General features: G+C 38.9%; 1 protein-coding gene and 1 long non-coding RNA gene across 2 annotated transcripts in view; one reads left to right on the forward strand and one right to left on the reverse strand.

The window, feature by feature from the left end:
- Positions 1–956, forward strand: part of LOC148130939 (uncharacterized) — a 54,240-nt gene extending 53,284 nt beyond the window's left edge. The window contains exon 6 of the long non-coding RNA XR_015749482.1: positions 705–956. This is a non-coding gene — a long non-coding RNA (uncharacterized LOC148130939). The remainder of the gene's footprint in view (positions 1–704) is intronic.
- SLC9A9 (solute carrier family 9 member A9) overlaps positions 1–27,337 on the reverse strand; it is a 242,481-nt gene that overhangs the window by 18,064 nt on the left and 197,080 nt on the right. The gene's annotated exons all lie outside the window — the stretch shown is intronic.

Consider the following 27,337-nt stretch of genomic DNA (forward strand, 5'->3'; position numbering starts at 1 on the left):
GCTGACATAATGTGGTTTGTTTGGTTCTTCATATATGGCATAAAGTTAGCTATTGTCTGGTCCAAGTACTATATCATCACTAATGAAAAGTAAAACATAAATAGTAATTATAAACCTATGAAGAAAAAACTATATTACTGTAACTGAAATAAATTAGACATGATGAAAGACAATTAATTAAATAGCCATATAATAACTACTGTATATACAAAAATGTAAAGTTCATTAAAATTAATACATAGCAATAGCTAAACCTACACAGAATAGCAACTTTGTATTACATTCCCATTTATAGAGCACAAAGACTTTTCATTACTAAGTAACAATCTCACAACTTGGATTCATTCCTTAAAACCAAGTAACTAAATGTCGTTTTAGTTCTGTAAAATTATCCTCTGTGTCACACCCTAACTTGATAGAGCCACATTGTTCATGAGTGGCAAATTCCATGTTTTAGGAATATAGGTCTATATCACACTGAGATCCATAACTATAATTCTTCTCAAAACTATATTAATATATAGTAATTTGAAATTACAGCAAGCCTATACTGTCAATTTTTGGAGAGCCTTGGAAACTGGTCTCAAGGCTAAAGAGATTGAATGCAGTGGTGGGGTAATTAATTATGCTTTGTTTAAGAGGTATACAAATTAAAAGATGTGGGGTAATTGTTGCACTCTGAGTTTTGTTGTTTTTTTTTGCAGATATTTCATTGCAGCACCAATGATGTTACCTGGTTTGAGTAATGAAAATCTCAAAGAAAACAACCCAGTTCTGAGAGCAACAAGGACCCCTCATTTAACTCTGAGCTGCAGATATTCTCCTTTATTAGTACTTAAGATAAGTACTTAATTATATATGTTAGGTTTAATACAGTAGAAATATTGGTGTAATAAATCAACCTTGTATGCATAGTAAAGACAAAGGATTCACCCTTCTGCTTTGTGATTTGTACTCTAACATCTGTAGTTATGAAAACCTTTGAAAGACTAGTGCTGTCCCACCTGAAAACCATCACGGATTCGCTGCTAGATGCCCTGCAATTTGCATGCTGGGCAAATAGATCGACAGATGATACTGTTAATATGGCTCTGAACTACATCCTACAACATCTTGAATCTCCTACGCAAGGGTCCTCTTTGTAGACTTCAGTTCAGCATTCAATACCATCATTCCAGACATTCTTCTAACTAAACTAAACCAGCTAGCGATACCTGAACACACTTGTAAGTGGATCATAAACTTCCTAACAGATAGGAAGCAGCAAGTAAGCTAGGCAGAATCACATCAGATAACTGTACAATTAGCACTGCCCACCCCCAAGGCTGTATGCTCTCTCCACTTCTTTTTTCCCTATACACCAATGACTGCATCTCAAACAATCCATCTGTTAAACTTCTGAAGTTTGCGGATGATATAACAGTGACTGGTCTCATTTGAGACAACGATGAATCCACATACATATGGAAGGTTGATCAACTAACTTCATAGTGCGACCGGAACAATCTGGAACTGAACACACTCAAAACTGTAGAATGGTGGTAGACTTTAGGAGAAACTCTTCCATACTACCACCTCTTACAATACTAGACAACATGGTAGCAACAATAGAGACATTCAAATTTCTAGGTTCCATCATATCTCAAGATTTAAAATGGACACCTAACATCAAAAACGTCATCATAAAAGCACAACAAAGAATGTTCAAACTGCCCAAGGAGCTGCTGATACAGTTCTACAGAGGAATTACTGAGTCTGTCATCTGTACCTCTATAACTGTCTGGTTTGGTTCTGCAACCCAACAAGGCAAAGACTTCAGAGGATAATTAGGATTGCAGAAAAAACAATTACTACCAACCTGCCTTGAGGACCTGTATACTGCACGAGTTAAAAAGAGGGCTGTGAAAATATTTACAGACCCCTCACATCCTGGACATAAACTGTTTTAATGCCTATCCTCAAAATGACGCTATGGAGCATTGCACATCAGTACAACTAGACACAAAACACTAGACACAAGTACAATTTTTTCCTGAATGCCATCATTCTGCTAAACAAATAATTCCCTTCGTGTATCCTTACGATTTATATTGACTGTTTCCTAGTATAATATGATTGCCTATTTGTATCCTATGACTATATTAAGTGTTATGATTCTTGACAAATATATCTTTTTTTTTTATGTACACTGAGAGCATATACACCAAGACAAATTCCTTGTGTGTCTAATCACACTTGGCCAATAAAGAATTCATTCATTCATAGCATAACTTAACTGAATCTTTCTCTGCTTCTTGGTTGAAATAGGAAGCACTTGCACAAGTTAAATACCATTCACACAATCCTGGGATGCAAAACTACAGACAATCATCACTATATGGCAGCAGAGTTATACTTTTCAGTATTGCCATTTGACATGTAGTGCTCATCTATTTTTTTTTTTGCAGACCAGGTAAACAAATCCTATCTTTGATTCATTCTGATATTCCTTTATTTCTTACTACTTTAGTGCCAATCTTTTCTCTGCCACAATTACCAGCTGAAAGAAGCTGTTCTTCATTGTCCCTATTTCTCTGTTCCTAAAGATAATAAACCAAAAACCTAGTGAATCCTGCAGTCACATTTATTTGATGTAGCTTTTAAAAATGCAAGCACTTAGATATACTTGCTTCATTTAGATTTGGGCCAGATGTTTGAGGATGGATTAAAATGCAAGGACAGCATGTAGAGTTTTATTAACAATCTGGCACTTTATTTTTTTTTCTGGAAAATTTTAGAAGTAGTTAATTTGACTCCCAGAGGTGGGGTATGGTGTGGAGAGAGAAGTCTGTGTAAGGTGCTGGAATATGCAGAGCTTTTTAATGGCAGCATCTTTTAATTCTTATTCCCCTGAAAAAAAGCATAATCTGTTATCCCACAACTACATGCTGTTTCTACAGTCTTGAGAGAAGTTTCCAAGTCTCTCCAAAACTTGCCACCTCATTATAATTTTTAATCTGAAGGGGAAAATGATTAAAGATGTGGGGAAGTAATCATGCATTTAATTAAATTAATTTTAATTAAGCTGAAATTACATTAAATCAAATTTAGTTTTTGGTATGATGTTAACTATTTCTTTGTCACAGTCCTGCCTATTTCCTCAAGTGTTTCCTCAGTGTGCCACTCAAAGCACTCTATACCTTGAAAAAAGATATGGATCATTACACAATAACAGCAATTACTTTTGTTCTTTGGCCACATTAAATGAGATGTTCATTGCAGGAAAGCAATTATCTCCCACATGTGACATTTAAATCTCTCCAAAGTGGTGGTTTTAATTTTAAAAATGAAGTGGATGCTATAATTACTAGATCTGGGCTGCAAAAATCTGGCTGACTGCTAGACAAAGCAAAAAGAGTTTTCTATTACCTCCTTGCTGCCATCAAATAATCATCAGGACTACTGAAGCCCTGATTTGAAATCCCCAATCTGAAGCTTCATTGAACTACAAGTAGCAATTTCAGATATTTTGCAAGGTCTCTGGCATGGAATTGAAAGGCTAATGTTCATTTATCAACTTCACCTAATCTTAAAACAATTTAAGGGTCCCCAAAGTTGCTGTTTAGATAGCTATCAGCAATCTGACAGAACATATGGAAGATCACAGCATTCAAAATGAACTTCAAGTTTAATTTAGTTTTCAGAATCAAAACAACACCTGTGTGTGTATTTACTGATGTAGAAAAAAGATTTGGAAACAGTTTACAGTAATCTTATAACCTGACCTGTTTTTTTATATGTATTCCTGTATATATATTAGATTTAAAACCAACACAATACCATACATTGTTACAGAAGATAAAACCTGGCTGGAAAACTGATCAGTATCACATGAGACAGAACATCTTGAAAATGCCCTTTCAAAAATAAAGTCTGTGCATCCATACTACACTGATTTTCCCCCATTTTTTTTCAGAAAAGAAAATTAAGGTAAATTCCATGGGTAGAATGATTTCTTGTACCAATATAAAATGGCTGAAGGCTGCATTTGTGAGTGTTATCTCTTTCCTGGCTTCTGAATCTTTAATTTAATCTTGAAGGAAACCATCCTAAGGAATTCTTCATGGGAAGAAGCTTTTTCCTCCTTTAAGATCAGGAAGTGAGAATATGGGTGGGTGGGTGGGGGGAATAATAGAAAGAGAAGTAATGAAAACAAAAAAACAAGACAACCTTAAAGTATCATCAAAAGAAATGTGAAAATAGCTGGAGAAAAACACTGAGTTCAATCTGCATGAAAAGAAAACTGGTAGGAAATCTGAAGATTTTTTTGGCAGAATAGCAAGAAAAAGTGTCAGAGAAACAGTATTTTTTGGAAGAGCTGTCACTTACATCAGGGAAACAGAAGTGAGTTGAAGGGGAAGGTAATGTTTTTCTCCTTGCACATAAATTCTCTCCAGCTAGGATTGGTTTAGAAATATCCAGCTAGAGAAAAATGGATAGGAGGGAGATTGGTCAAAATTGCTTCGTTTCATTGGCCCATTGCAATAACTCATCATTTTATTCCTGATGACTACCACAAAGATGACAGAAGAAATAGACTGGGTAAGAACCAGTGCATTCAAGTTCAGTCAAGATGAATTAGGAAGTTGTTTTTGTAGCTATGTAGTTACCAAAGTCTTTCTTAAGAAGGCAGTGGACTATCTCTGAAGATTCAAAGACATTTCATAGGGATGTTCTAGTTATTATTGCCATTGTAGTATAAGTGGTTTGGGAACCTGGAAGCAGCCATGATACTTATACATAGGGGTAGCTTACTTTCTATCCATATTTTGGAAAAATGTTGGTTAGATACTCTAATGCAGTTTTTGAAAAAGATTTTAAAATTTCAAAGAGCTGAGAGTTAACTAGTAAACTAGTACCATCAGCTTCCAATGCATTTCCAGATCCATTTTAAAATGTTGATGTTTCAGAGTTTTAGCCCATTTTCTAACTTTTCAATTTTGTTTTAAATAGTGATAAGTATGTTAAGACAGTCAAAAAGTAAATCTTTTTTGATTTGGTAGTAATCTTTTTAGTATGTTGATAATAGGCTAATATGATTGGTAATTGAAGTTCTCTGGATGGATCACAACTTTTGTTTGTGCTCCAGAAAATCACTGAAAAATCACTTCCCATAATTCTAGGATTCATAATTAAATTTCAGTGATCTAATTATTGGATGCACTGATATAAAGTCTTTGTATGTCACAATCTAGAGCAGTGTCTTTTCCTATTTGTATCTTTCCTATTTGTATCTTTCTATGTGTATCCCTTATATATACCTTTCTATATCATCTTCAAAGCACCACCTTCAATTATTAACCAATCCATCATCCTCCACTTAGAGACAAACAACCTACTCTCCAATAAACAATTTGGTTTCAGAAAAAAACTATCCTGTAATCTGCAACTCTTACACTGCAAAAACATATGGACGACACAACTCGACCAAGGCAAAGCAATAGACGCAATCTACATAGACTTCTGTAAAGCCTTTGATTCAGTGGTACACGACAAACTACTCCTAAAAATAAAATCCTATGGTATCTCTGGACAACTGAATAACTGGATAGAAGCATTCCTGGCAAACAGACAACAAATGGTCAAAATTGGGAGCGTCCTATCAAATTCTGTACCTGTCAATAGTGGTGTCCCCCAAGGCAGTGTTCTAGGACCAACTCTCTTCATACTCTACATAAATGACCTCTGTGATCATATTAAGAGCAATTGCGTTCTTTTCACTGATGATGTAAAGCTGTTCAATACCACAGACAATACTGCTACCCTACAAAAAGATCTTGACTATGTATCAGAATGGTCAAACAAATGGCAACTTCAAATCTCAACAAATAAATGCTCTGTCTTACATATTGGCAAAAAAAATCAGAAAATAAAATACAAGCTGAATAGTCAAGATCTTGTTGATGACCCAAGCTCTGTAAAGGACCTTGGAATACTCACCTCTAATGATCTAAGTGCTAGAGCCCACTGCAACTACATAGCCAAAAAGGCATTAAGAGTTGTTAACCTAATCCTACGTAGCTTTTTCTCTGGTAATATCACACTACTAACCAGAGCATACAAAACATTTGCTAGACCAATACTCGAATACAGTTCATCAGTCTGGAACCCACATTACGTATCTGATATTAGCACAATTGAGAAAGTCCAGAAATATTTCACAAGAAGAGTTCTCCACTCCTCTACTCGTTGTAGAATACCTTATGCCACCAGACTTGAAATTCTAGAACTAGAAAACCTTGAATTACGCCGTCTCGGTCTGATTTAAGCATGGTATATAAAATCATACATTGCAATGTCCTACCTGTCAATGAATACTTCAGCTTCAACCATAACAACACAAGAGCACACAATAGATACAAACTCAAAGTTAACCGCACCAAACTTGATTGCAGGAAATACGACTTCAGCAATAGAGTGGTCAATGTCTGGAATACTCTACCCGACTCTGTAGTTTCTTCCCCAAACCCCAAAAACTTTAACCTTAGTCTGTCTACTATTGACCTCACCCCTTTCCTAAGAGGTCTGTAGGGGGCGTGCATAAGCGCACCAACGTGCCTACCGTCCCTGTCCTATTGTTTCTCTTATTCTTCTTTTATTTTTCTTATATGTACCCATTTCATGTATTCACAACTATGTATACACTTATACTTATTATCTTGTAAACAATTGGCAAATCAAATAAATAAATAAATAAAAAATAAATTATAGTTTGGTGGATAGCCACAAGAAACAAGGCATTATCATTGGTTACATCTATGGAACGTCTTCTCCAAAACACTCTGGCACTTGGTTGCTATATTTTGGCTGCAGCAGAAAACATTTTAGGATTTATCCCCATTGTACAGTATATTTTAAGGTAATAGCAATAGGCTTCCTAAGGGGAATGGACTTTATCTAAACTGAAATGCTTTGTCCCTTGATTATGGTTTTTCGTTCTCATTTGCCCATTTCGTTCCCATTTGCCAAACATTTAAAAGGGCAAATTTATTGGCAAGATTGTTCCTGGAACATTGTTCTGGTTTTAAACATTCCCATAAGTTTCTGAAGGCATAACAGCTTAACTCATTCCAACAAATTTTGCTTTAGCATTCTAAATGCTCAATTACATTGACAAAATTAGAAAAGAGAGGCAAAAATCTGAAAATGTTCATGGTTGTTGCCTCCCATAATTCTGTACTTGCTTCATGGTATACAGAAGAGAATTCTCCATGTGAACCCAATTTCCCACACACACTTCCACTATTGTTTATTCAGAACTCGCAAGTTATAACTTGTTGAATAACCTTTGTTTTTTTTGTTATGTGGGTAGTTAAGGGGATATTTATATTATGAAATTAAAAACAGAACTATACTTAGTGACTGTTGGAGTTCTGATAACTGGCTTGGCAGTTATAGTCCAATAAGTTGTATAACTTGACTGCTTTCATGTACTGAAAAGCAATATGGGTTCATTGAGAGAAGATGTGTAGAACAAACCCAGTTCTCTGGGTAGGTGAAAAATGTAGCAGACCCATAATATTATTCATTGTTCTCCCAGTGGTTGCTGCATTTGAACTGCAGGTGACAATCTGTAAGCCATATGCAATCATTCTGATGATGTCACAGGGCCACTGGAGAGCTCTTTTGCTATACAACATGGGTTTGGCCCTTTGAAAAGTTTTGTAATGACATATATGTTTACCTTCATACAGCTTAAATAAGAACTTGATAGATTTCTATTTTCCTCTGTGTTTTCCTCTTATATTAATCTGAAAAGGGGGTGAGGTACCTTAAAAGTATTGACATGAAAAGCACTTCCAACCCTGCTTAGAGAATAATTTCTGTGGTTCCACTGGACTTTGAGTGTGGAGAACATTTGTTCACTATTTATAAGCTGTTTTATACAACTAATTCTCAGAACTGTTCTATTGGGGAACAAATATACTTAAAGTATGTATTTTCCCCTTTCATAGGTAGAATAGCAGCATAATACAGGTCATTAGATTTGGCATATTTCATGGGAAGATTGAAATATCTCCAATGCACTGCTTTGATCAAAACTGGACAAACCTAATTGTTTTTAAAAGTTTCAAGAAGAGCTCTCTTTATAGTTATGTGGCATTGTGCATTTAAGTGCATATAAATTGCCATCACAGATAAATTATAGTCCAGTCTGACATACGTTATTGTCCAATGTGAAAAATCTGCCATGCTGGTGGGTGTGGGCAGTATATCAAACCCTACAGTATTACATCTCTAATAATATTTAAATTTATTAAAATATAGACAAGCAGGAAAGGAATTAATAAAATAAAAATACAAACTTGTGTTCCATTGTTATAAGAGCAAAGAACCAATTGTTTCATTGGTTCTTTGCTCTTGTAACTTAAACGTTGCTTGCATGGATTCTTTTAGAGTTATAGCCCAAGTAATAAATATATATTTAAAACTAGGAAAGATGTTTACTTATTTGTGCATTTACTTAACAAAATTATATAGTCTTCCACATAATATCTGGCTGAAATAATTATATATATGCAGTTTTATATCAACTTTGGTTCCTTATAAAAGTAAAAAATAATAATCAAATTAGTTTCCAAAAGGGAGCATGAGGAGGCATTGGTTGTTGTTTACCAATACTCTTGCTGTTCTGGCCAGAAGGGAGCACCAATGTTAGCACAAGTTGCTTGTCCTTCTATGTTGGTAGTAAAATGTCTCTTTCTACCAGTTCCTCCATAGTGGTTTTAGTGCTACTGTTTATATGCTTCAGCTGTCGCTAATTGCATACAGACATTCTTATGTACACTGAAAACATGCCCTTGAACAGCAATTATATAACAAAATGAGACAAGTGTACTATGTTCACTGGAACCAAATATAAATTTCTATTTAGCAGCAAGCCTTCAGACACTATGCATACACTCAAATTGGAGCAATAAGTCACCCAGGGAATCTATGCAAATCAAGAAGCAACTATCGAAACAACATTAATACGTTTCCTCAAAAAATGGAGACACAATGGGGAAAAAGGCACTCCAAGTAAATAATTGAAATGATTAAAAATTCTGAATAAAAATTATAGACTCAGAGATTTGCAGACAAATAGATGCGGTACTATTGTTATTAATGCAATGCTGACTTGCAATTACTAGTTCTGAAGCATGTTCCCAAATGTCATTAGTAATGGCTGCTGAAAACTTTTTTTCTTTACCTGCAAGTATTTCTGTTTTATGTATTCCATTATGACAGCTCAGTGTGTCCTCCTACATTTTATATCATTGTTTGGGGCCTTTAGAAGAACACCGTAACCATATTTCAGTGCCTAATCTGAACAAGAGGCATGCGGCATCTATGCTGATAAGGTTTATTTTCCAATAAAAGGGCCACTTTACTAATCTGGTGATTGCTGTTATATACCACTTCTAATCCTAATAGATACATTTCTGGAAGATGAATCCTCTTAAGATACAATGGGGTATTAGCAAACCTAGTTCCTGATACATTTATTGAAAGTTGCAATACAGAAATTGCATAAATACATAATAAAAAGAGAACCATCCTTGTTAAAATAATATTACCACTCTAGTAAGTGTTGAAGAATCAACTATGTATATGGTTACTATGGGTATATGTAATCTTGCAGTATTTTTCTATTTCATTTCCAGAAAAAACAATAGGAAAAAAGATAAAAGAATATGAAATGAAAAAAAGGAATATTTAAAGCATCATATATTCTTAAACACATCTGCTTAGAGGGAACATCCCACTTAATTTGAGGAGACCTCATATATCCTGGAACATTGTTTGGAGCTGCTGTTTCACTCAGCTTTCAGGCTCATTATTGGATCATAGAATGCAACTATACTCCAGGAGGCCATGTGAGACAGAACAGTGTTATGGATGGCTGACCTCTAAGTAGTCAGTATTTCTAAACATTAGGTCCAACTGAAATAACATATGATTTAAAAAAACAGCTCAATTGCTCCATCCTACCTATTCAGAGGTTGAAACCTGTTAAGCAGTTTAAAAATGGACCTCGATGACAAGTTCTGCTACATATTACAAGGGCATTTATGTCCCAGTTCTTGTTCTCTGATTTAAAGACTTTTGATCAGAGAAACTTTTCCCTTATTTTATATTTAGTCACAGTGTCATAACATAATAGGATCAATTAGAAGGTTTTTTAAAAAATTATTGTCTTGATTTGAAGCATGGCAAACTTTAACATTTAATATTTTTGGTGCCTGCACAGTGGGTGGAACTGGGCCTTGGTTATTTTTTTAAATTAACAGTGAATAAAACACTGTTACAGTTTTCTACTTTAAAATGGTGAGATATTGTACTCTATATTTCCAGTAAACCAGAGGTGATATTCATCAGGTTCTGACTAGTTCTGGAGAATCAGTAGCAGAAATTTTGAGTAGTTCGGAGAACCAGCAAATACAACCTCTGACTGGCCGCGCCCCCATCTATTCTCTGCCTCCCGAGTCACAGCTGATGATCAGCTAGGTCTTCTTTTGTTGCCCTGCACAGGAGAATGGAGCTGGAAAGCAGATTAGTGGGGTGCTGAGGCAATGGGGATTTTACAGTATCCTTCCCCTGGAGTGGGGTGGAAATGGAGATTTTACATCCCTGCCTTCCCCTGCCACGCCCACCAAGCCATGTCCTACACCATGCCATGGCTACACCATGCCATGCTCACCAAGCCACATCCTACAGAACCAGTAGTAAATTTTTTTGAATCCCACCAACATGGCCAGAGATGCTTTTCAAGGATGGGAGAAGGCTACATCTCATGGGCTAGAGCGTGCATATCCCGGATTTTAAAAAGTTCTAATGAGTAAATGCTGGATTGAATGGAAAACATTGCACCCCTAGGGAGGGGAGCTCCTTTTGTTCATAGAAGAGACTAAGATTCAGTGGAGTTTTTCATTGGAGGAAGGATGCATTAATCTCCTTTCACCATGCATCTGCCCCTCCCCTGGTGCCTGATGTCTCATTATTTTAGAGGTTGTCCCTTATTTTCAGAGCAGATTTTAGGAGGAGAAAATCATAGGAGCAAAAGTCACCCTACACAAACTCCAGATTGAAGCATTTCCTGTATGGTCAATCAATGCAATCATGCAGTTATTTACCTCTTCCTCAATTTATCACTTTCCTCTTCTGCAGATGGACAGGAAATTGTCTTTGGTTTAAACCTTGCCAGCTTTTAGCTGTATATCTATATATAACTCCTTGTTTTTCCTACAGCAATAACAGCTGCCATTACTATTCCTTGTTCCCATTTATGTAAAAGTTCTTTTTTAAAAATAGCTTTTAAACTTTGGTAATCTATTGTTTATGTGGATCCTAAGGCTGCAATCTAATCTTGAGATATTTGTTTTGTTTGTTTTATTTTTTTAAATATTTTCATTGAGCCTCAAGGCTAAATTATATAGCTTTGATTTGCTTTTTGTGATAGCTGAATGCATATTGTTCTGGTGAGTTAGGTAAACATACACACTAGGTTTCAGGAAACGTAGGAGAAGAATATCATATTTTTATGCCAGGCAGGAAGCTCTGTCTGTCTGTCTGTCTGTCTGTCTGTCTGTCTGTCTGTCTGTCTGTCTGTCTGTCTGTCTGTCTGTCTATCTATCTATCTATCTATCTATCTATCTATCTATCTATCTATCTATCTATCTATCTACCTACCTACCTACCTACCTATTTATCATCTATCATCTATCTATGACATTCATATAGTCACCCACCAAACTCTGGGCATATCGCAGAATAGCATATTTCCAGAAGTTATTCTTGGAAGGATCCCTATTTGAATTATGGCTCAGTATATGGAATGATCAGATAGAATCAGATAAAAGTAATAAAACTACAGATAGTTTTCATCTTATGATCACAAATGAGATTGGAACTTGCTAAATGATTGCGGTTATTGATTAAATCATCATATGACAAGGCCCAATTATATACTCCTTTTTTCCCCTGTGTTTGCAAATCACTGTGGTTATTAAATGAATCCAGCTTTCCCTGTTGGCTTTGTTTGCTGGAAACCAGCTCGGAAGGTTGTAAATGACAATCACATGACCCTGGGACACTGCGACCATTGTAAATGCATATCGATTTCCAAGTACCTGAATTACAATCACGTGACCCTGGGAATGCCATAATGGGAATAAGAATGAGGACCGGACAGGTTGTAAGTCATTTTTCAGCACTTTGTACTTTGAATGGTTGCTAAATGAATGATTCTAAATCAAGGACTGCCTATAACCAAAACTTCCAATAATTATTTCAATCTAAGGTTGGTTAAACCTGTACCAGACAGTGCCAAACCTTAACTTGAGACTTTCAAGAAGGGATTGGACTGCCATTTGTCAGAAATGGTGTAGGGTCTCCCGCTTGGGGGGGGGGTTGGACTAGATGACCTACAAGGTCCCTTCCAACTCTGATTACCAGATATTTATCGGGCGTATAACACGCACTTTTTCCCCTGAAAATAGGGGCAAATGATGTATGCGTGTTATACGCCGATATATGTTAAGAAAGCCTTCGTGAATGCTGCTGGGATCGGGATCAAGGACACAAATGAAAGAAGGGGAGGGAGGAAGCAACCGAAGCCTGTCCTTCTCTTTGGGTCAGCTCTCTCAGTCGCCTCCTCTTGCTCCTCCACCAGCACAGGAAGAAACTGCTTCAAAGAAGCGGGGCTTTTCTGTCGCCGCAGCTTCCTGAAGCGCCCGCTTTCTCCCCCCACCCCCACCCCGTCCGCCGCTTCGCCCGCCCGCCCGCCCGCAGTGCTCCGTTCTGCCTGCCTTCGTTAATGGTTGAATCGAACAGCTTCGGCTGAAAAAGAGGCGAATAGTTATTATTCTCAAGCTGCTCCCAAACAACCAGAAACTAAGGCAGGCAGGCAGGCAGGCAGGCAGGCAGGCAGAATGAAGATGCGTGTTATACGCCTGTGCGTGTTATACGCCGATAAATACGGTATCTGTTATCTGTTAACTGAAGAAAGACAATAAAGATTTAGATTTATCAGAGAGGAGCTACACAGGCAATGGTTGAATAAATGGCTCTCTATTAGGAAGACAAAATCAAATAAAGAACAGGCCTGGTAGCCAATAACAGTCCATAATTAGAAATAAGAGAAAGATGCTGTGGATAGCAGGATCTCAGAAATAGCATTTAGGCTCTCATTTAAAAAGGAGCCTTTGAGCAAAAGAAATGCAACAGAGAATTTTTTTAAAATGCAGAATAGAGATATGACAGTGAATTATTTGAAAGACAGAATAATCACAGATATCCTGAGAAGACAATAATAAGAATCATGTAGTTGGTAGTCTATGGGCCTATTAAATAAACCACTAATTCCAGTGAACAAAAAAAAAATAATACAGAAAAAATTACATTGATATTAGAAGCAATTTTAAAGAAATTTAAGTCTCCCTGCGTGTATTTTAACCCTTTGTTTTATTGTTATTTTATTTACCTCTTCAGACCCTGAATAGAGATAAAACCTGGAGACAATGTACACCTTAAGTTCTCTGCATGGGCTAAAAGGGACTGGATTGTGATGTCTTTTAATATAAGGAAGAAACCTGATTTCAAAAGGCCCACTTTAAAATCCTATCCATGCCTGCATTTTGGCTTTAAGCGCTCGCTGATCTTTACTATTGAAGTGAAAGAGGCCTAGTAGATTGCACTGAAATTCATGCCTTGAAACTGAATCAGAAAAAGTGCTTCAGAACTTGTGTGTCCTAAGTGCCTCTGCTATTCTTTGAAACAATCATTTTTTTTTCTCAAGAGCCCACACGAACCTGAAAAATAGTTCCCTGTAGTTTAGAGAATAGTAGGGAACTGCTCTGCTTGCACAAGCATTTCTTCTTGCAATCATTTCAAGGCATGCACAATTTTGTCAAGAAGAGGAATTGCACATAGAATGGATATACATGTATTTTGTTAACACTCGCAGGTAACAGTAAGAGCTGTTCAGGGTCACAATTGCTTTTTGAGTTGTATCATGTAAAATTCTTCTAAATTCAATTAATAGGACAAAAACACAAAGGCTATCTTGTTTGAATGAAAAGATTCTTCATCTTAAATGCAGACACAGTGCAAACATTATAAAAAGTTCATATGTAAGTTAATAGTGGTTATCACTAGCAAAAACACACTGTACACATGACATTCATCAGAAGTTTCACAAAAATAGGCAAATGTTTACTAAGTTGGCATTATCTTCATACTGTTACCAAAATACCAGCCATTCACACAGAATTCAAGGTGTTCAAGAATTGTATAGCCATAATTGCTTTACAGGTCATTTCTAGTTAATGAACAACTAAAAAGCTGTCACATTATTTGGATATTTTAGCCATTTTTAGCTATTATCATATATAAGACTTTCCAAAATGTTCTCCCGGGTAATGATTTCATTATTTTGTACTTTTGAATGTGTTAACTTTTTTTTCAAGCTTCAGATTCTGTTTGATGTTATACCCAGAAGCATTTTCCATTTCCATTATATAATATACTATTACATTGATAGTATTGTTTATATATTTAACAAGCCAAAAAGGCAGAGAAATAAAGAGAGCAAATGGCCTATAGCCTTGCACATAGGTTGGAGGTCAACTACCCATAATTCTATGCCAGCTTATATGTGAGTTGATGTGGGAAAAGACTGACGAAAAACATAAGAGCAAAACATAATCACAAGAGTGTCTACTGGTCACAAAAGTGTTGTGAATCAATAAAAAGTAATAACTTAAATGCAAATCAGGGTTTGAAAACCTGCACACTTGATTGGTCCTTATACAACAACTTTGGATTGGGCCAGAACTAGTCCCTGATTGGCCACTATTTGGACTATTCTTATTGGTTATTAGTTTGAACTTGTTGCTCATCTCATTGGTTAATAAGGTAGCAGCTAACCCTATAAAAGGGTTACTGCTGCCCATAGCCTTGCTCTGTTCTGTTCTATTTACTGTTATTAAAGAGTTGAAGTCACTGGTCAGATGTCTGGTCTCCATTATTCTCCATACTTAACACTGGCGACGAGGATGGGATCCGGAGACCGAAGAGCTGACCAACCTACAGAGCAACCAACAGAGCACGTGGTCGAACACGCACCATCAACGGCAACATGGCCAGCGGTGCCGTACCACCCGCTCCATTCAACCCAGAAACCGAAGACTGGGAGGCATACATGGATCGGTTCCAGATGTTTCTGGAGACCAACAATTTGAAAGATGCAACAACCGGCAAAAAAAGAGCTATCTTTCTAACTCACTGCGGGCCTACCGTGTTTAAAATGGCAAAGTCACTTGCCAAGCCAGCAGAGGTAAAAGAGATGGACTGGGACGTCCTCGAGCCTTTACTACGGGCTCACTATGCGCCCACCGTGCCAACCTTAGTCAGAAGACACGAATATTACCAGAGGGATCAACGGAAAGGTGAAAGCCTTGCCAATTACATCACGGACCTCCGCAACCTTGGAGGCCTCTGCGGATTCGCAGACTTAGAAGAAGCCCTCCGGGACCGCCTGGTTCTGGGCCTAGAAGACGGCACGATCCAGAGCAAAATCATGGCTAAGGGGGACATCAGCCTCACCGATGCCCTTAAAGAAGCCTCGGCAGCGGAGGCGACCAAGAAGTCGGCAGCCCGAATGCGCCGCACCAACGCACCGCTACGTAAACTCGCCACTGATACCTCGCCTCGCTCAGAGAGACACCCGGTATCAACTCACCACGAAGACCTAGAGTCCCCGTCCGACAGCGATGAGGAAGAGGTCAACCGACTTCGAACGGAGCGAGACCAGTCCACACAACACTCATTTCGACCGTGTGCCGGCTGTGGAGCCAATCACCCACGATCCGGCTGCAAATTCCTCGACGCACTCTGCCGCAATTGCGGGAGACGAGGTCACATCGCAAAGGTTTGCAGAAGCAAACAGAACTCCAAACCCCGACAGGCCGAATGCCAATCTTCAGGATTCTTCGGCACACACCGAGAAAAATTGAACCACCAATGGGGAAACCACTCCTACAGAAACAAACCGTCCACCACTTCCACCAGGCGCGAAGAAACCCGGCGGGAAGAGACCCACCAAACAATCACCATAGGCCACGCTACATCCCTTGATGCCGGGAAAATCCGAGTAAAGGTCGCCATCGAAAACAAACCTTGTGTGATGGAAGTGGACTCGGAATCTTCCCTCTCGATGGTATCGTGGAAAACGCTACAACAGCTCATTCCAACGATTCGCCGCCAAGACCTTAACCCTCAAAGGGTTATACTCAAAGACTATCAGGGTAACAGAATTCCCGTTGTCGGGTCCCGCAGATTCCAGGTCTCATTCAAGGACCGCACCGTCACACTACCACTGACTGTCGTGGACTGCGACAGGCCTAGCCTTTTAGGCCTTCAATGGTTCAGACCGCTCGGAATCACTGTAGCCGGAGTCCACAGGGCCGAGAGCAGCGATTGGGAGGAAGCACTCGTGCAAGAATTCCAGGACGTTTTCGCGAACGGACTAGGCAAGTACAAGGGGACCCCGATCTCGTTTAACTTGAACCCTGAGATAGCACCCATCCGCCTTAAGCCGCGTCGGGTGCCGTTCGCCTTGAAGCCTAAAATCGATGAACAACTCGATAAGCTAATAGCGCAGGGCGTACTGGAACCCACCGACCACGCCTGTTGGGAAACCCCGATAGTGACGCCTATCAAGCCTGATGGGTCCCTAAGAATTTGCGGAGACTACCGGGCCACCTTAAACCACGCACTGCAGCAAAGTGCATATCCAGTGCCGGTAGTGCAACACTTGCTCCATTCCCTGGGTGGCGGGAAAGTTTTCGCCAAACTAGATCTAGCCCAGGCGTATCAACAATTGCCTGTAGATCCAATCACAGCTGAGGCACAAACGATCGTAACGCATAGGGGCGCATTTAAATGCAACCGGCTCCAATTCGGGGTAAGCGTCGCCCCTGGAATCTTCCAGAGTTTAATGGAAAGGTTGTTACAAGGGATAAGAGGCGTTGTCCCATATTTCGACGATGTACTCATCGCCGCACCTAACAAAGACATTCTAGAAAAATGACTCAGAGAGGTTTTACGAAGATTCCAAAATGCAGGCCTCAGAGTAAAAAAAGATAAATGCCAGTTATGTACTGAAAAAGTAGAATTTCTGGGATATCTCCTGGACAGCCAAGGAATCCATCCCACCGAAGACAAATTACGGGCAATTAAAAAGGCCCCCACTCCAAGGAACAAGGCAGACCTACAGGCGTTCCTTGGACTTATCAATTTCTATAATGTCTTTTTACCCCACAAAGCAACGGTAGCTGAACCATTGCATAGACTATTAGACAAAAAAGCAACGTGGGTGTGGGGACAACGGGAACAACATGCTTTCCAACAAGTAAAGAAATTGCTAACTTCTGATTCTGTACTTATGCAGTACAACGAGACTCTGCCGCTCACTATCACGTGTGACGCATCACCTTTTGGGGTTGGGGCAATTCTGGCCCACGTATACCAAATGGAGCGGAAGCCCCCATCGCTTTTTTCGCGAACCTTAGCTAAAGCTGAACGAAATTATAGTCAGCTGGACAAAGAAGCTTTAGCTATTGTGGCTGCAGTTAAAAGATTTCATGAATATGTTTATGGCCGTGCGTTTACAATAATCACTGATCATAAACCGCTACTGGGAATCATTGCGGGTAATAAACCAACCCCGTATATATTGTCCCCCAGAATGACCCGTTGGTCTGAATTCTTTTTTTTTTAAGCAAGTTTTATTAATTTCAAAAAACAAACAAATCATCATCAACCATTACATATTTGAACCTTTTTCCATTATAGATTTAACAAGTCAGATAAAACCTTATCTTATACAATACATTTCTATATTATTTCATCTATTTCTTTCTGACTTGATTATCATCACTCTCTTTCTATGTTTCTACAAGGTTTCACCAATACTTTCAAAGACATAAACAGACACAAACATACATATAAAAAATCTTTTAGTAAAGTAACTTGGCCCCAGGTACCTCTCTTTATATGGGCTTTAATTATATTCATGCTCATCTTACAGATCATTACTTATTTTATTTACCATTCTGTATCTTCTATATAAACTTCTCCATACATTTCACTCTTCATAATTCTATCTTATTCAATCCATCTTAATTTAAATCATTATATTTGTATCTTTTGCCCATCCTTTATTATCCCTCTATCTCATTCCTTATAATGAAAAAAAAAAAATTTCTCCTGAAATCACTAATCAGAGTATGATGCCTTTCTATCCTCTCCCTAAATTAATTAGATTAACATTTAAAATAACACCTAATACCCAATTTGATTCTGCTTGGTACATTCTATCTACTAATTTTTACTTTTAGTAACAATAAAAACAGGGTAAAAAATCAAAAATGTTTAAATACATAATATCCTCCTAAATACGTAGTTAAATAATAAATCTAAATAATAAATCTTATAGCATTCTCATTGCCTTTCCCTTCAATATTTTATTACATTTTAAAAATCAATCATTATTAAACATTTCAACGTTTTAATTTCTTATTAACTCTTAAGCCATTCTAATTTTCTATTTCTAATACAAATGTTACAGTACCATCTTGTGTACCTTGCAGAATCTTTTTTTAAAAAAATTTATGCTTTACCCATTATCCCTAAAAAGGATTCCTCTTTTCCCATCTAATTTTAAAACTTTGTGGCTTTTCTCCGCCTTTCCCCTTTCTTTCTTCCCCCACCAAATCTTCCTACCCCACCTTCTTCTAACCTCTGTCTTGCCGGCATCCCTTCTCTGTTGTATTCCCCTTTTCTCTTGTTTGCTATCATTGTATTTATTTTGCATCATATTTTTCTCTGTCTTAAATGTTTTTTTTAGATCTTAAGTCCTTCATTTTCCTCGCTTTCTTCCTTCCTTCTTTCTTAGATGAATTTTGGGATTCATTGAAGATGGCATCTTCATCTTCTTCTTGTTGTTCTTCAGCTTCCATCTGTATTGTCTGTTCATAGTTAACCAACGCCATTTTTTAAAAAAGAAAAGCTTTTTCCATACCATCTTTACAGGCTGCTTTTGTTTGATCATATTCATCCCTCAGTTCCTCAAAAGAAAAAGCCATTATAGATCTTTTCTTTTCTTTTTCCCTCTTTCTTCTCACACCAACCAAAATATTCCAAAAGAAAAACAAGACAATCCCAAAGTCGACAATCCTCAATCAATCCAAGTCAAGCCAAAATTCCCCCTTTCTCTTCCAGGGGTAGTATCAGACAAAGGAAAAAAGAAAGTTCAAATCTGTGTTTTGAAGCCTTATTAAGATTTTATTTCTGTTTTCAAATCCTTAAGGCATCTTCTCCAACAAAATCCAACCAGATAAATATATTTTTTGTCCTCTCCCTTCCGACTTATCCCAAAAAGCTAGTTTTACCTGAAAAAAAACAGGTTTCTCAATATCCATTTATTAATTCCGTCGGGGGGAGTAAACTTTCCTTTCAGTACCTCAGAATTGCCGCTTATTTCCTCTTGTGGAAAGAATCATCCAAAAAGCCATCATTTTCAGGAATTAAATTAAATATATCTTAGAGTCCTGGGTCGACCAAGAAGACTTTCACTTTTAAAAACTTTCTCCTCTTCCTCCAGCGCATACTTGCCCAGCTGCCGGCTTCTTTGTGGTGGCCATTACGGACCGCCGCTGCACGTCTTGGTAAAGGAGGTTCTGCCGGCTAGCTGAGAGGGTCTGCAGCACCCCCAAACCCTTTCCCGGATCCCCCACAGTTTACTGCATTACCCTTTGAACAATATCTTGCTGATCGGGGCATCCGCCATGCGCTAACTTCCTCGCCCGCGCACCCTGCGGCCAATGGACGTGCAGAACGCATGGTACAATTTGTAAAAAGACCCTTCACAAAATGGAATTTGGCAACATCGACGAGAAAATCAATCAAATTCTCTTGTTACAGCATATCACGCCCCACAGCGTGACCAACAAAACACCCGCTGAACTTCTTATGGGGCGGAAACTACGATCGCACCTTGACCGGCTCCACCCGCATTCGCACCGGAAAAGCCCTTCGGCTCCAGCAGCAAATGCCGGGAATTTAAGGTAGGCGATTTAATCTTTGCCAAAAACTTTTCCGGCGACCCGTTGTGGATACCCGCAACCGTTACCCACCTCACCGGGCCGAGATCTTACCGCCTGCTAACAGACGATGGGAGGGTGTGGAAACACCACATAGACCAACTCCGATCGAGATTACCACCCAGCGCCCATGACTCCCCGGGTTCACCAACTCAAGGGGGAGGAAATATCGAGGGAATTGACTTTGATATGACAAATAGCAGGCCAACAGAAACCCTACGGCCCAGCGAGACACCGGAACGTGAAGCGGGGAGGGAGTTGACTTTTTCAGGGAACTTTAATACGGGGGAAACCAAACTGCAAAACCCCGAAGAAGCACGGAGTAGCGGAGACAACCAGAGTGAAAGCAGCACGGAATCACCGTGCAGCGAAACAGAATTTAATAAAGATCATCCAAACGCTCCACCGGAACCGGACCTTATACCAAAACCGGTGGAGCCTCAGAAATCATCCAGGCAGACCAAACGGCCTGCCTATCTTGAATATTTTATTACAGCTCCCCTCAAATGGAACCCAAGGGGGAGGGGTGTTGTGAATCAATAAAAAGTAATAACTTAAATGCAAATCAGGGTTTGAAAACCTGCACACTTGATTGGTCCTTATACAACAACTTTGGATTGGGCCAGAACTAGTCCCTGATTGGCCACTATTTGGACTATTCTTATTGGTTATTAGTTTGAACTTGTTGCTCATCTCATTGGTTAATAAGGTAGCAGCTAACCCTATAAAAGGGTTACTGCTGCCCATAGCCTTGCTCTGTTTTGTTCTATTTACTGTTATTAAAGAGTTGAAGTCACTGGTCAGATGTCTGGTCTCCATTATTCTCCATACTTAACAAAAAGAATGGGGCACATTCAGACAATTCTTGTTTTGGATACGAATACAGATTAATCTGAGTTTGGCAAGTTTGATTCATTGCACCAGTAGTAACCAAGTGAGTAAGAAGCTGAGAATATAAAATTCTGGAGCCTCTAGATTTTCATAATCCATGAATCAATGAACCAGATGGATATGAAAGTTCAAAAATCCAAGAAAACAGTCAGTCTGGCTCATGCCAGTACTGTAAACTTGTTTATTTTTATTTTTATGATCACATTTAACAACCGCCCACCTGCCTCACAGATACCCTGGGAAGAGTACAATAAAATATAAAAACCATAAAAAACAGTAGGTAAAATTTAAAAGAGGCAAGGAATGTTAAAAATTGATTAAAAGGTGAGGGGGCTTTCAGGACATTAACTTGCCCCACATCTGGCATCTCAGTCATCCTTCTGCAATGCACCCAATACCCCACACAGCGACTCCTATATCACTCTACTCCAGTGCCAGGGGAAAGAGTCAACTGTTTATGGTCTTTTGGAAGGCTAAAAGGGTGAATGTCTTCTGGGTTGCTAGGGGAAGAGTGTTCCACAGGATACCGGCCTTTATAGAAAAGACACACTTTCTGGTACTACTAGATAACAACATTTAAGCAAAGGAATCTGCAGTGTGCTCATCCCACCTGATCAAGTGGAATGGGAAGATACTTCCAAAGAAATGCAGTCCCACTAATAAACTGGTTCCTAGCCATGTAGGTGATAATAGCATCTTAAATTGCACCTGTAAAAATGGGACCTAATGTAGTGCAACAATGGTGTAATATGAATGAGTTAAATACTACCAGATTTCTTTCATCTGGTAAAGCAACATTTCTCAGGAATTTGCCTTATGACAACTTGTGTTTGCCATTAGCATGGTGCCTTATTGTTTCACATATCAAACTGTGTTTTTCAGACTTGAAAATGACAAATCATTAACCCTGTGCAAGTCATGTGCCTGTTTCAGCAGTACTGCTAAAAAAATGATATGTCTCTTCTTGTCCACCTAATAAAAATATGATCCATATTTTATTAAATAAGATTGACAGATCCAGCAACCCAGGAAGACCTGTTTCCCTTTAGAGAGTGGTACTTGACTTTCACAGTGATGAATAGGGCAAGAATATGAGCAGTGCATGCAATTTATGGCAGTTCTTGCATGCCATTGTATAGTAACCCAACCTTGGGATGTGGAGGCTTATGTAATGTTTTTCATCAGATTTATAAACTCAGCTCTTAATATATTATTACAACAGGAGTAAATAAGTTCAGAAAAAAAGATAATTGTTTTTGAATATTAGGATGTCAATTTTCCTTTGACTAATTTCATTTATTCATCTATTTATTAAAATTCATTTATCATGAATTTTATGCATGCATACTTTTTTTTTTTTATAAAAAAAATGACATTATTCCTTTCTTCCTTCTTTTCTTCCTTCCTATATCAACTTACTGTTCTTCCCAGTTTGATTTCACTTCCTCCTCTGGATATAATTATAAGGTTAGACAAGCTATAGCAACAGTTAGGCTTTTCTTGGTTGCTATTGCTGCCTAGCAGGCTAACTTCATAGGCCTCTTGTTTTCACTTGTCCTTGGCCAAGGTCTTTCAGATATGGTAGTATTTAATTTAAAGAATTCAAATACAATCCTTGGCTATTTTAGCTTAGTTTACTTTATTGTCATTGCACCTCGTACAACGAAATCCAACACCATCTTCAGTGCACATCATGACCATGAAAATAAACACAAATACACATCCTTCACACTCCACACATTGAACTGAAACCCCTGACACTGCACCAACACTGCATTATACAGTAAAATTCAAAAAAACTACTGCCCTGGGATAGAAGCTGTTTTTCAGCCTATTTGTCCTTGTTTTTATTATTCTGTACCGTCTGCCAGATGGTAATAGTTCAAAAAATGGGTTCTCAGGATGAGATGGATCTTTGAGAATGTTTTGAACTTTCTTAAGGCAGCGGGAGCTCTTCTAAAGAGGGGAGAAGGCAATGACATTAACCCTCTGGAGTGCTTTCCTATCTGCCATTGTGCAATTGGCAAACCATACACAGGTGCAGTAAGTTAAGATGCTCTCTATGGTGCAGCCATAGAAGATCACCAGCAGTTTTTCATTCAGTTGTTGTTTTCTGAGGTCTCAGGTAATATAATCTCTGCTGGGCCCTTTTGACCAGTGCTGCAATGTGAGCACCCCAGGTCAGGTCCTCTTTTATGGTAACACCCAGAAACTTAAAACTGGCCACTTGGTCCACTGAGTCTCCATTGATAAGCAAGGGCTGGATGTCTGATCTGTTCCTTCTATAGTCCACTATAAGCTCCTTGGTCTTATTGGTGTTGAGACCACATTATTGTCTCCACACCACGAAAGCAATCAGTCTACCTCATCTTGGTAGGCAGACTCATTCCCCCTGGAGATGAGTCCCACCACTGTTGTATCATCTGCAAATATAGTAATGGTATTACTAGCGTGAGTGGGAATGCAGTCATGCACATAAAGAGTATAGAGTAAAGGTAGAGTAAGGTACTATGGTGTACCAGTGTTAAGAATAAGGGCTGAAGAGATATGCTTACCTAATCTGACCCTCTGTGAGCGGCCAGACAGGAAATCCATAATTCAAAAACAGATTGAATGAGAAAGTCCAAGGTCTAGAAGTTTAGACACTAGTCTATGTGGAAGAATTGTGTTAAGTGCAGAACTAAAATCTACAAAAGCATCCTCACATAGCCCCCCCGCTGTTCTAGATGAGTCAGAGAAGTGTAAAGAGTGATGGCTATAGCGTCCTCTATAGATTTATTTCTTCTGTATGCAAACTGGTGTTTATCAAATGTATGTGGAAGACCAGAAATGATGTGCTGGCAGATCAATTTCTCAAAGCACTTCATGATGATAGGAATGAATGCCACTGATCTGTAATTGCTGAGGTTATTGATAGGGAACTTCTTTGGCAGTGGAACAATGATGGAAGCCTTCAAACAAGATGGAATAGTGGACTGGGATAAAGACCAACTGAAGATCCGGTAAAGAGTCCAGCCAACTGATCAGCACAGTCTTTAAGCACTTGGCCAGAGATATTGTCAGGACTGGCAGCCTTTCTAGGGTCTACAGTCCTCAGAATGCTCCTCACCTCCTGTTCCTCCACAATGAGGTGGGGACTACAAATGGTTGGTCATTGTATTTTATCTGTCCCTGATGTCTCCACTTCAAAGCGAGCAAAGAAATGATTCAGTTCCTCTGCCAATGAAGCATCTCCCTCAGCAGGGATGACACTGGTCGGTTGATGGTTGGTAATTTGTTGAATCCCTCGCCACACCTGCCTCATGTTATTGCTATAAAAATTATCCTCAATCTTCCTCTTATAATCAGTCTTGGCCTTCCGAATACCTTTCTTCAGATTAACTCTGGCAACACTGTATCTTGCCTCATCACCGGACCTAAAGGCCTTGGTCCTGTCATGCAAGAGGCACTGGACTTCCTTAGTCATCCAGGGTTTCTGACTGGGATAGATCCTAATACGTTTATCCACAGTGATAGTATCTGCGCAGTGTTTGATATAGCACATAACAGTTGCAGTGTGTGCCTCTAGGTCATGGTGATAAATGATGTCCCAATTTGTGTTCTCAAAACAATCCTGAAGTTGTTGGGAAGCATCTTCTGGCCAAGATTTCACTGTCTTTATTATAGGCAGAGCTTGTCTCCTAAGAGATGTACTGGTGCTAAAAGCAGTGACATATGGTCTGATTGTTCCAAATGTGACAATAGTATAACCTTATAGCCATATTTGATGTTGGTATATACTTTGTCCAATATGTTTGTTCCTCTAGTAGCACACTTAACATGCTGATAGAATTTAGGGAACACTGCTTTTAAATCAGCTTGATTAAAGTCTCCCGCTATGATATGCACAGCATCAGGATACTTATTCTGCTGATTACTAACAATGTTATACAAGAATCCCAAAGCTATAGTAGTATTGGCACCAGGTGGGATATAGACTGCAGTAATCAAAACGACGCTGAATTCCTATGGAAGATATATGGGTCTACATTTAAGAGACATATACTCCAGATCCATGGAGCAGTGGCTGTCCACAGTCTTTGTATTGATACACCAGCTTTTGTTCACATAAAGGCTTAAGCCCCCCCCTTTTCTCTTGCCAGAATCTCTACTCCTGTCCTGTCGGTAAACTATGTAGCCTTCCAGCTCAACAGCTGCATCTAGAATGAGTGAATGAAGCCAAGTTTCTGTGATTAGCAAAACACAGCATTTCTTGACGAATTTAGTCTTTGCAATCTGTAGCCTTAATTCATCCACTTTGTTAGTCAGAGATCTTGCATTGGTAAGAAATATACTGTACTTGGAATTGAAGACTTGTGTGGAAATTTACTCAGTCTAAAGAATACCCCGGCACGGCATCTTCTCCTCCTCTTCCTGTTCCTCTTTGTCCGCCTCTTCCTCCTTCCTACAGGGATAGTGATCCCTGGCTCCCACAAGGTCCTAGCTGTCTCTTTCGGTATGTTATGACAATGTATAAAATCATCCGTAATAGCCTTTTCACATTTGAGTCCAATTTGTAGCAAGGCTTGCCGACTATAGATGCCCCTTGCCCCACAGGATTCAACCAAGGAAAGGATCCAAAATACACACAGAATCATACATACCATACACTGAAGAAGGAGCGGCCAGCTGCAGCATCCATGTGCGCAGCCATCTTGAAAACTGTTGAAATATGTTCCATATTTCCATAGCTATCAAAATATATTTTGGCTGGAAAGGGTTAAATGTGGGAGTGGTGGCATTAATAAGGAATGCTGCTTCTAAGATACTGGGGTATAGGTGCCTAAATGTGAAGAATAGAATAGGATAGGATAGGATGGGATGGGATGGAATGGAATGGAATGGAATGGAATGGAATGGAATGGAATGGAATAGAATAGAATAGCTGGAAGGGACCTTGGAGGTCTTCTAGTCCAGCCCCCTGCTCAAGCAACCTATATAATCTCAGACAAGTGACTGTCCAGTCTCTTCTTAAAAACCTCCAGTGATGGAGCATGATTTCTGAAGGCAAGCTGTTCCATTGATTAATTGTCCTTACTGTTAGGAAGTTTCTCCTTAATTTCAGGTTGCTTCTCTCTTTGATCAGTTTCCGACCATTATTTCTTGTCCTGCCCTCTGGTGCTTTGGAGAATAATTTGACTCCTTTCTTTGTGGCAGCTCCTCAAATACTGAAATACTGCTATCATGTCACACCTGATTCTTTTTTTCTTTAGACAAGCCAAACCCAAATCTTGCAGCTGTTCTTCATATGTTTTAGTCTCCAGGCCTTTGATCATCTTAGTTGCTCTTCTCTGAACTTTTCCAAAGCCTCAACATCTTTTTTGTAGTATGGTGACCAAAATTGGTTGCAATGTTCCAGGTGTGGTCTTACTAGGGTTTTGTAAAGTGGCACTAATACTTCATGTGATCTTGATTCTATGCCTCTGTTTATACAACTCAGGATTGTATTAGCTTTTTTGGCTGCTGCTGCACATTGCTGGCTCATATTCAAATGATCATCCATTAGGACTCCAAGATCCCTCTCACAGTTACTGTTTTTGGACTGTCTTGCCTAATCTGTACCTTTGGGTTTTCATGCCTAAATGTAAAGCTTTGCTTTTCTCCACATTAAAATTCATTTTGTTGGATAGGGCCCATTGCTCAAGTTTGTCAATATCTTTTTGGATCTTGAGTTTGTCTTCTGGGGGTTGGCTATTCCTGCATTTAGTATCATTTGCAAAATTGATGAGTTCCCCTTCTATTCCCTCATCTAAGTCATTTATAAAGATATTAGAGTACGGGGCCTAAGACAAAGTCTTGTGGTACTCCACTGCTTACTTCTTTCCATGTGGATGTAGTACCATTAAAGACTACTTGTTGAGTATGGTTTGTCAGCCAGCTACAAATTCATCTGAAAAATAGAGGTAAGCCAGGGATCATGCTGGTATATGATCACTCTGCTCTCCAACAGTATCCATCCCTAGGGTCCTGGATCTAGTCTCAGGATTGATACTGGAAAACACCTACCTCTTGATGCTTGGATACTTCAATCTTCTGCTTTGGTAGGAGTCTGGTGAAGACCTCCATGGACATAATAATCTTAACCCAGGTAATATGTATTAGTCCTTGTATTTGCCTAGGAAGATATGTGTTATCTACAGATGGAGAAGATTCCCATCAATTCTTTGCCATGGTCAGGTCATGCTCTGATTAATTGCTGACTTCCTTAAAGTAAGATCCAT

This window comes from Notechis scutatus, chromosome 4 (genome assembly GCF_049901735.1).
Source record: "Notechis scutatus isolate UNSWTSFEM ecotype Mainland chromosome 4, rNotScu1.2, whole genome shotgun sequence".
Classification (NCBI taxonomy): Eukaryota; Metazoa; Chordata; class Lepidosauria; order Squamata; family Elapidae; genus Notechis; species Notechis scutatus.